The following is a 10,726-nucleotide window of genomic DNA, read 5'->3' on the forward strand; positions in this document are numbered from 1 at the left end:
GTTCATCCAAAAAGATAACATTTGTTGTGTGTATAGAGTGTTATGGAGAAAATAGAAAGCTGTAAAGAGATATGGTAACTTGAATGTCACAGGGTTACATAGCCACCTTGGATAGTATTTCATAGGGTGACATTTGATGTCGTAAGATTATGTAACAACTCTTCATATTAAATTTAGATTATTCCTCACAGCAAAAAGACAGAAAATAAGTAGCTCTATGACAACTGATTTTAAAGTAAGATACATTTCTATTTTATGGAAAGATTTTATGATTAATGAATCTTTGAGACTCTGATTTTTTTTTTTTTTTTTTTTTTTTGCATTGAACAGAGCAAAACCTTGCCATCTCTTTGTAGCTTTTGTCATTAGATTAACTTATGTTTGCAGGGATTCTCTGCATCTTTAATCCTCACCCTTTATATCCTATCCTTCTGTTGTTCACCCCATTGACTATAGACTGGGCTGAGTGGGTAGCCTTTCTCTTCTCCAGGGGATCTTCCCAACTCAGGGATTGAACCTAGGTCTCCTGCATTGCAGGTGGATTCTTTACCAGCTGAGCTACAAGTGAACCCCAAGAATACTGGAGTGGGTAGCCTATCCCTTCTCCAGAGAATCTTCCCAACCCAGGAATCGAACTGGAGTCTCCTGCATTGAAGGAGCTCTTTACCAATTGAGCTATCAGGGAAGCCCAGTGGGGTGCTAGAAGGAGGAAAAATGGGGCCTTGGTGGGTGAGGCACATGTTGCTAAAGTGAGTATAACCCAGGCCACTATATAACACGGACACCACCAGGAGAGGGACTTGCGTGATTTGTTTCCATTTTCCTCACTTCATTACTTCATTTCATTTCACTTCATTTTTATCGAAGTACAACAAACATACAAGAAAGTACACAAACCACGAATGTGCAGCTCTGTGTATTTTTACAAGGCAAACAAACACACCTTTGTACATTAAACACACACACACACACACACACACTAATGACATTACAGAAATCTCCTCTGTGCATATCTCAATCATTAATCACCCAAAGGTGACCCCTCTTCTGATTTCTAATACCATAGGCGAGTTTTGCTTCATTTTCCTAATTTGACATAAATGCAGTCATAAGCATCTATCCATTCTTAGTGTGGCCTGTTGGTGGACACTTAGATTGTCTCTAATTTGAAGTTATTACAAATAATGCTGCTGTAACTATTTTTGTATGTATGAATATTTATATTTTGAGTATAAACCTAGGGATGGACTTGAAGATTCATGAAGTGTGCACACACTCAGCTTTGCTAGGAACTGCCAGGAAGCTCTCCAGGTGAGTGTAGCCATTCATACTCCTATCAGCACTGTTGAGAGTTTTTTGTTTGTTTGTTTTCTTGCCCTCACATCTGCACCACCAGAGCTTTTTTGTTTTTTGGGTTTTTTGCTCTCACATCTTCACCGCCAGTTCTTCTAATTTAGCCATTCTGGTGAGTATGTAGTGATATCTCACACCACTCTGTGGTTTTCATCAGTTCTAAAAGATTCTCAGCTATTATTCTTAAAATAAGCAAAGCACCATACCTTCCAGCATGAGGTTTATTAATACAGGATGAAATTAAGAACCCAAAAACATCTTTTGAGCTCACCTTTCTTGTAGTAAAAACAGGCTTAAGTCACAGTATTACAGAAAAGCTTATGAATCCAGGGTCAAGGTCAGAGACAGACATTTTTGAGAGAGCACAGAATGAGCTATTGATGAAATTCCTTTGTCAGATGAAATTGTTGGACTTGCATAGCATTGTAGGGAGGAAAACGATACCTTTTTCCTCTTCTCTTTGCATTGTTGACTGGGACCCCTGTAATAAAAAACATTAATAAGAGAAAAGCACAAAATATAAGGTTAAAGTGACACAGGAACCTTCCTAAGGAAATGAAGACTTGAACAAACAGTTACACTTGAGAACTCTTATGCTGTTTGATGAGGTTTGATGAGAGTGGAAAGTCACGGAAAGATGTGATAAGGCAAAGAGTAGGAGCCAAGCGTAGTAAACTGGGGGAAGTGACCAAGGCTTGTTCGTTCACATTCCTCTCTGTGTCCCTTCTTCTGAGTACAGAAAGTGACCTCTCACATGAGGGTTTTATGACCTGCTTCGAGGGAAGGGCAGAAAATCCTTCCTTACTTGCCCTTTCTCAAATTCCTTCAATTTAAAATATTCAGTATGCCAAAGGGTCATATTTTGGGGTAGTATGTCCTAAACCCCATTGGTACCCATAGCACATGACCCATGGAATTGCTATCATTTTTGTTGGAGAAGACTCTTGAGAGTCCCTTGGACTGTAAGGAGATCCAACCAGTCCATCCTAAAGGAGATCAGTCCTGGGTGTTCATTGGAAGGACTGATGATGAAGCTGAAACTCCAATACTTTGGCCACCTGATGCAAAGAACTGACTCATTGGAAAAGACCCTGATGCTGGGAAAGATTGAAGGTGGGAGGAGAAGGGGACGACAGAGGATGAGATGGTTGGATGGCATCACTGACTCAATGGACCTGAGTTTGCGTAAATTCTGGGAGTTGGTGATGGACAGGGAGGCCTGGCGTGCTGCAGTCCATGGGGTCGCAAAGAGTCAGACATGACTGAGCGACTGAACTGAACTGATGTGAACTGAACACATACAGCTGTAGAAAACCAGACCTGTAAAGCTGTGTGAGGGGAGATGTCTGATGACTTCTTCTCCTCCCACTTGCTACTGGGGAACAGTAGACGACTGGTTTGTGAGCTGTAAGATAAACTGGAAAAAGTATACTAGGGACAGTATGAATAGCATCAGCTGTGTTGGCAGCAAAAATACTGTGGCTACACAACTGAGAGTCACCAGAAGGCTAGCTGATGCGTGGCTGGATTCACAAGGAACAGTTGGCTGACAAAACGCCTTCTAATCCTGACTTGGTGTTGAAAAAAGTGGTGACATTTTTAATATGATCACATTATGGCCGTGGAAGCTGTGTTTTGCATGCTGTGTGCAGAGAACTGTGATTAATACCAAGGGGAAGTGTGTTCACATGAAGGAGACCAAAACACTTTCAACACCTGTTTTCAGTGCCTCAGTGATACCTGATCCTGGATTTTAAGTGAGGTACCTTGGCATTGTGTTCATTTTCCTGAATAGCCTAAACTTCTCACTTCTTCGATAACTTAACACATACGTTTTAATTTTGATGATAAAATTTTAGATTTTCTAAAAAGAGCAAATTCTGGTGGAACACTGCGTGATCTCCAAGATTTCAATATTTCCCAACACTTGTTAATTTTCACCTCCATCCCCAGAATCCCTATTCCTGTCCGCAAAATAGGCACATTTTGCAGAATAAAGAAGGAACCTCCTAAACATCCTCCTTTAGGATGTTTCAAATGCTGGATTCTCAGATATTCTTCATTCTCTCTGTAATATACACCAACTGGTATCTATAGCACAGTGATTTAGTTATGTACCTATACTCATGCAGGATCTCAAAGATACTTGCCCATTGTAACTTGTTGGTATCGGGACCCAGTTTAATTAAACTTCGTGCCATTGTCCTTGTAATTGTCACCTCACTTTAACTATAAACGCCCACCCCAGAATATCATGGGGAGCTTTAAAAATCCCAACATCTGGATCAGTCTCTAGCCCAGTTGATACCAGCATCTCTGGAGGTGAGTCCCAGGCATCAGCATTTTTTAAAAAGATCTTCAGATAATTTCAATGTGCAGAAACAAAGATTGATCACAAGGCTAATTTAAGTAGGGAACAAAAGAAAAATTTCTGTACCAGTTATTAGCTTGGTTTTATTTCTCCTTTTTGTTTTTTAAATCATAGCTCACAACGACCAGACTATCTTCACTGGTTCTGAGGAGTTCTACCTCTTTCTTTTTGGGATCTCTTTTACTGAGTGTGGCATTTGACAAGTCTTCTCATTACCATTTTGGGGGCTCTAGGATGTAACCTAGCTTTATATAATTGCTGATGAAGTTTCAGATAGTGTGAAAGAAGGTCATTTTCCTCCACCTACCCTCTGTCCCCCAAAAGTCCTATATGCAGAGACCTAAAAGCAGAGACATTACTTTGCCAACTAAGGTCCGTCTAGTCTAGTCAAGTTTTTCCAGTAGTCATGTATGGATGTGAGAGTTGGACTGTGAAGAAGGCTGAGTGCCGAAGAATTGATGCTTTTGAACTGTTGTGTTGGAGAACACTCTTGAGAGTCCCATGGACTGCAAGGAGATCCAACCAGTCCATTCTGAAGGAGATCAGCCCTGGGTGTTCTTTGGAAGGAATGATGCTAAAGCTGAAACTCCACTACTTTGGCCACCTCATGCAAAGAGTTGACTCATTGGAAAAGACTCTGATTCTGGGAGGGATTGGGGGCAAGAGGAGAAGGGGACGACAGAGGATGAGATGGCTGGATGGCATCACTGAGTTGATGGACGTGAGTCTGAGTGAACTCTGGGAGTTGGTGATGGACAGGGAGGCCTGGCGTGCTGCAATTCATGGGGTCGCAAAGAGTCGGACACAACTGAGCGACTGAACTGAACTGAACTGAGTCTCCTTTTATGTTACTGTTCCATCACTGTCTGTCTGACTCTGATTCTCTGTGACCCCATGGACTGCAGCAAACCAGGCTTCCCTGTCCTTCAGTATCTCTCAAAGTTTGCTCAGACTCATGTCCATTGGGTTGATGATGCCATCTAACCATCTCATCCTCTGTCTTTCCCTTCTCCTGCTGCCTTCAGTCTTTCCCAGCATCAGGAAATGAGTCAGTTTTCCAATGAGTCAGCTCTTTGCATCAGGTGGCCAAAGTGTTGGAGCTTTGGTTTCAACATCAGTCCTTTCAATGAATATTCAGAATTGATTTCCTTAAGGATTGACTGGTTTGATCTCCTTATTGTCTCCTTAATAACATGCTAAATAGACATAGAATACTTAAAAGAGGTTGAGAAAAAAAAAAAATATCACAGCGGGGCTGGGCTGGAACGCAACACCAAAGGGCAAGATTTCATGCCTAGGAGGGAATTACTGTACAGATACCCACATAATGCCAGCATAGCTGCATGAAACATTGATGAGGGAGGCTCCCCAGTGTTACCAGGTACGGTGGAGGCAGGAGGCAATGCTTTTGCTTGAGCAGAGTGAAAGAGAGAAGAGAGGGCAGAGGTGATACAGGTGTCAGACCTGTATCCCCAGGGCCTTTGGGGAATCCCACTCCTCTGCTGAGCCTCATTCTCAGAATCCAGTTTCTGTCCCCTTTCTAGAATCCATGTGGGAAGACACAAGAACAACTGTTGGTTTTTCTGCAAGCCTTTGTTTCTTATACTTTCAAACTCACATTCACTTACTTATTCAACAAATGTTTGCCTCAAGTAAGAACTTGCTTGTTGTGTTTGAAGAACAGTACAAGGTTCAGCGTTGTCAGAGCCCAGAGCACAAGGAAGAACGTGAGAGGGCATGACATCAGGGAGCAGAGTGACCAGCCTTACAAGATGTAGTGAGAAATTCAGAATTCATTCCAAGAAAGTTGGGGGACCAGTGGAAGATTTTGTGCTTTCTAAAATTTAACCCCCTAATAAAATAACTTTGCCATTAACTTTTGCAGAGCTGTTAGCTAAAGATGTGTCCAATTTTTGTGAAGATGTTTCCTATTAAAAGACTATATCAGTCTGGGAAATTTGATCATCTTTTGTGCTTTTTTTAATTCTTAACTTCTTATTGGGTGTTTTATTTAATGAATTGATTCTTCTGAAGAATGACTTCCTTGCAACTTCTCTGTAAGTAAACATCTTTTCTTTTTTAAATGCTTGTTTCCAAGTCATTCTTTCATCCAACCCACAAGCCTTAGTGACTTCGCTGTGCTCAGAAAGAGAGCAGATTCATGAGAACTGTGTTCCCTCCTCCAGCAGCTATAATGGGTGTGGACCTGAGCTAGGCAAGGGTGCTTGCTCATGGCTGGGCTATCTCAAGATGTGATGTATGTTTGGAGGACAAGTTTTGGTGGCAAGTCCACGCAGCCCACCTTTGGCATTTTAGTGCTCTCTGTGTTACTGGTCCATTGGGCAATTCAGCCCCACAGAAATAGTGTCTGAAGACCCAGGCAGCACGGGGTAAATCTGCCCTGGAATTTGGGTGTCCCTTGATCTCAGACTGCCTGGGAATCACAGTTCCAACAGGCATGATAAGTAACAACAGTTGTAACAAGTGCCTACAAATCATGGATTTAATTTAGCAACAGCAAATGGAAAGGGACTTTTTTTCTCATATGCTTCTTTTAAGATAAAAGGGTTATAAGCAAATATCATTTCTTCAGAAATACTGATAAGTATGACCCAAACCATTAATGATGTTTGCAGCCCTGTAGGAGGTTTTTTTTTCCCCCCACTTGAACTTTTAATGGACTTTAGGGGGAAATCACTGGAAAATGAAATACTGAAATATTCTAAACTACTTTTCTACTGGGAAATAAATGGCATTCTAGAGGCCTGAATAAATCATTACAACTAATAAAATTTCCTGATATTGCCTCCAGTAAATTTGCACCAGGAAGATTGAATTCCCACAGATTTATACAACCAAATAAGGTCAGTCTATATAAAAGTCTGCTGTTTATCCAGCATGGGGGCAACATAAATTTAAACTATTCATTATGTAACCACACCTTCAGTGGGAGCCCTTTGTAGTTTTCCTGAGATTGGAGGCTAGAAGGCTTACATTGCTAGTAGTACTTATTACTGCCAGTAAGAGAGGGCTCTATAAGATTTGTTCCAGGCGATTTGACTCAAAAGTCTATGTCTTTAGTCATGATGGGCTTTGTTTTTTACCTCATCAAACTGATATCTCATTTTAATTTGCATCTCTCTTGCATACTTCATTTTTACATTTTATATATTTTGTTTTTACATATAATTTTCACTTTTCATTATTATATTTACACACATTTTAAATTTCTGAATATCCTTTTTATGTGCTTTGCCTGTTTTATCTGAATGGTTTGTCTTTTCCTTATTGGTTTATAAAAACTCTTTGCATATAGGAGGTTTAATTTTTTTGTCTGACCTACATATTGCACTTATTTCCCCCAGGTTGTGATCTGTATCTTGTTTTTATACTGTGGAGATTTTTTTTTTTTTTTTACTCTTATGAACTGTCAGGTTTGGTGTAAGAAATGAAGTTAGGATTGACTTTATTTTTTTTTCAAATGGTCCATTAATTATCTAAAATTCATGATGTTCTGCTGGTTTAATGACACCTTTTATTAGATTATACTTTGATAGTTAGTTAGGGCATCACTTCATGGGAAATAGATGGGGAAACAGTGGAAACAGTGTCAGACTTTATTTTTGGGGGCTCCAGAATCACTGCAGATGGTGACTGCAGCCATGAAATTAAAAGACGCTTACTCCTTGGAAGAAAAGTTATGACCAACCTAGATAGCATATTCAAAAGCAGAGACATTACTTTGCCGGCTAAGGTCCATCTAGGCAAGGCTATGGTTTTCTGTGGTCATGTATGGATGTGAGAGTTGGACTGTGAAGAAGGCTGAGCACCGAAGAATTGATGCTTTTGAACTGTGGTGTTGGAGAAGATTCTTGAGAGTCCCTTGGACTTCAGGGAGATCCAACCAGTCCATTCTGAAGGAGATCAGCCCTGGGTGTTCTTTGGAAGGAATGCTGCTAAAGCTGAAGCTCCAGTACTTTGGCCACCTCATGCAAAGAGTTGACTCATTGGAAAAGACTCTGATGCTGGGAGGGATTGGGGGCAGGAGGATAAGGGGACGACCGAAGATGAGATGGCTGGATGGCATCACGGACTCGATGGACGTGAGTCTGAGTGAACTCCGGGAGTTGGTGATGGACAGGGAGGCCTGGCGTGCTGTGATTCATGGGGTCGCAAAGAGTCGGACACGACTGAGCTACTGAACTGAACTGAACTGAATGCTCCTTTCTCTACTCCCTTCTATTCATTTGCCTATTTTAGTTTCCCTGCCTTGCACTATTGCCATTTGTGGGCCAGATTATTCTTTATTTGGGACCAAATTATTACCAAGGGTAGGAGTGAGAGTTGTTCTGTTAGATTTTTAGCAGCATCCCTGACTTTTATATACCAATGCTGTCCCCATCCCTGAGTTGTACAATCATCAAAAATGCCTCCAGATACTGCCCAATCTTTGAGGGGCAAAGCTGCACCAGTTTGAGAACCCTGGTCTGTTTCTACTCCAGTACCTCATTTTTCTAGTAACTGTGGCTTTATAGTACAGATGGTGCGGCGGTAAAGAATTCGCCTGCCGATGCAGAAGACACAAGAGACACGGGTTCAATCCCTGGGTTGGGAAGATCCCTTGGAGTAGGAAATGGCAACCTACTCCAGTATTCTTGCCTGGAAAATCCCACGGACAGAGGAGCTTGGTGGACTACAGTCCAGGGGGTCACGGAGAGTCAGACACAACTGAGTAATTGAGTACACAAGGCAAGTTACCTTTTTTCCCGCCCAAGAATTTCCATATTTAGGTTTCCAGAACTTAGAGTCATTTGGCAAATTAAGAAAAAAATCCTGATATGAATAATCATAAATCAATACAATTTCATATTAAAAAATTCTGTCAGGATTTTATTGGGTTTAAATTAATTCAAATATAATCTGTTAAGAACGGACATCTTTCATGACATTCAGCCGTCCTCTTCACAACATGTGTTCATGTTGGTTGCTCAGTCATGTGCAACTCTAGAACCCCATGGACTGTAGCCCACCAGGCTCCTCCGTCCATAGAATTCTCCAGGCAAGAATACTGGAGTTGATAGCCATTCCCTTCTCCAGGGGGTCTTCCTGACCCAGGGATTGAACCCAGGTCTCCTGCATTGCAGGCAGATTCTTTGCTGTCTGAGCCACTAGGGAAGCTCTTCTTTGTAACATATCTTCCCTGAATTGGGTGTTTCTATGATCTGTTAGTGGAGTCCTTTGGTTTACTTTGTAAAAGGTAGAGGGAAAAAAGGGAAAAAAAAAAAAAACCTATGGAAGAAAAAAAAATAACCCAGTAAAAATGGTCAAGACTTGCTTAATGATCATGAACTTTGGTTGAAATCTTAACTCTGCTGTGTTCTATGGATGACCTTGGCAAGTTATTGAACCCTTCTGCAGCTCAGTTTTTTCAGTTACAAAATGAGTAGTAATAATACATAATCATGTTTTGAGGATTAAGTGATAATGTAAAAAATCCCTCACCCTCCATAAGGGCGTGAGTGGCAAAGAACCCTCCTGCCATTGCAGGAGATGTAAGAGATTCAGGTTCGATCCCTGGGTCGGGAAGATCCCCTGGAGGAGGGCGTGGTGACCCACTCTAGCGTTCTTGCCTGGAGAATCCCACGGATAGAGGAGCCTGGCAGGCTACAGTCCATAGGGTCGCAAAGAGTCAGACGTGACTGAAGTGACTTAGCACACATTAGTTACTCTTGGAATTCCTAGGTATTTACTGTCATTGTTTTGGTGAGCAGAATCTCTTCTTTTGTGATATGAATTATTTCCATAGAAATGAATCTGTTGAATTTTCATATAACTTTTACAACTGACCATATTACAGAATTCTCTTATTGTTTTTGGTAGTTTTTTTCATAAATATAGTGATAGCTTCTGGAAATAAGAGAATATCACCTCCTCCTTGCCAGCTGGTATATTACTTGTTATTGAAATGTTGCATTATTTGGCACCTTCACAGCAACTTAAATTATGATAAATAATGAACATCTGGTGTAAATGAAAATGTTTCTAGTCTTTCATCATTAAGCATTTGTTCCTGAGAGGTATTATTGTTATGTTAAGGAAGTAGCTTTCTATTCTTACTCTCTAAATTGTTTTTTAAATGCGATGTTGTTAATCAACAGCTGTAAAGTTTCAGTTACTTTTGTTGCTCAGTTGTGTCCAACTCTTTGCGAGCCCATAGACTGCAGCACGCCAGGCTTCTCTGTCCTTCACTATCTCCCAGTTTGTTCAAACTCATATCAGTGATGCCATTCAACCATCTCATCTACTGTCACCCCTTTCTGCCCTCAGTCTTTCCCAGCATCAGGGTCTTACCATGTAGGGCCACCCAAGACAGATGAGTCATGGTGAGGAGTTCTGACAAAACGTGGTCCACTGGAGAAAGGAATGGCAAACCACTTCAGCATGCTTACCTTGAGAACCCCATGAACATGTGAAATGGCAAAAAGTTTCAGTTATACAAGATGAATAAGTTTGAGAGATCTGTTGTATGATATTGTACCTATAGATAGCTATCTGTATTGTACACTTAAAATATGTTAAGAGGGTAGGTCTCATATAGAGTGTTCTTATCACAATAAAATAAAAATTAAAATAATAAATGTTGAGCAAAAAAGCAGACGATCAATGGGACAAAAGATGAAGACCCACAAAAATATGGAAATGGTACAATTTTGAACTGGAATCTGCAGAACAGTGGGAATAGGTTGGATTTTTTTAACAAATAGTGCTTGAAAATTTTGTTATACATATGCAGTTGGAACCTCTACCTCATACTGTGTAGTTAAAAAAAAATCTATTCCAGGTGGATTGACTTACATTAAAAATAAATAAATAAATAAAAATAAAGGAATAGCTGCAAAACAATTAGATACTATAAATCGACTATCTTTAAAACTTTTTTAAGAAGGATAACTGACAAAGGAAATACATATTTAATTACACTAAAATTAAGAACTTCTGTTC

The sequence above is a fragment of the Oryx dammah genome, unplaced genomic scaffold (genome assembly GCF_014754425.2).
Source record: "Oryx dammah isolate SB20612 unplaced genomic scaffold, SCBI_Odam_1.1 HiC_scaffold_14, whole genome shotgun sequence".
In the NCBI taxonomy this organism is placed as follows: Eukaryota; Metazoa; Chordata; class Mammalia; order Artiodactyla; family Bovidae; genus Oryx; species Oryx dammah.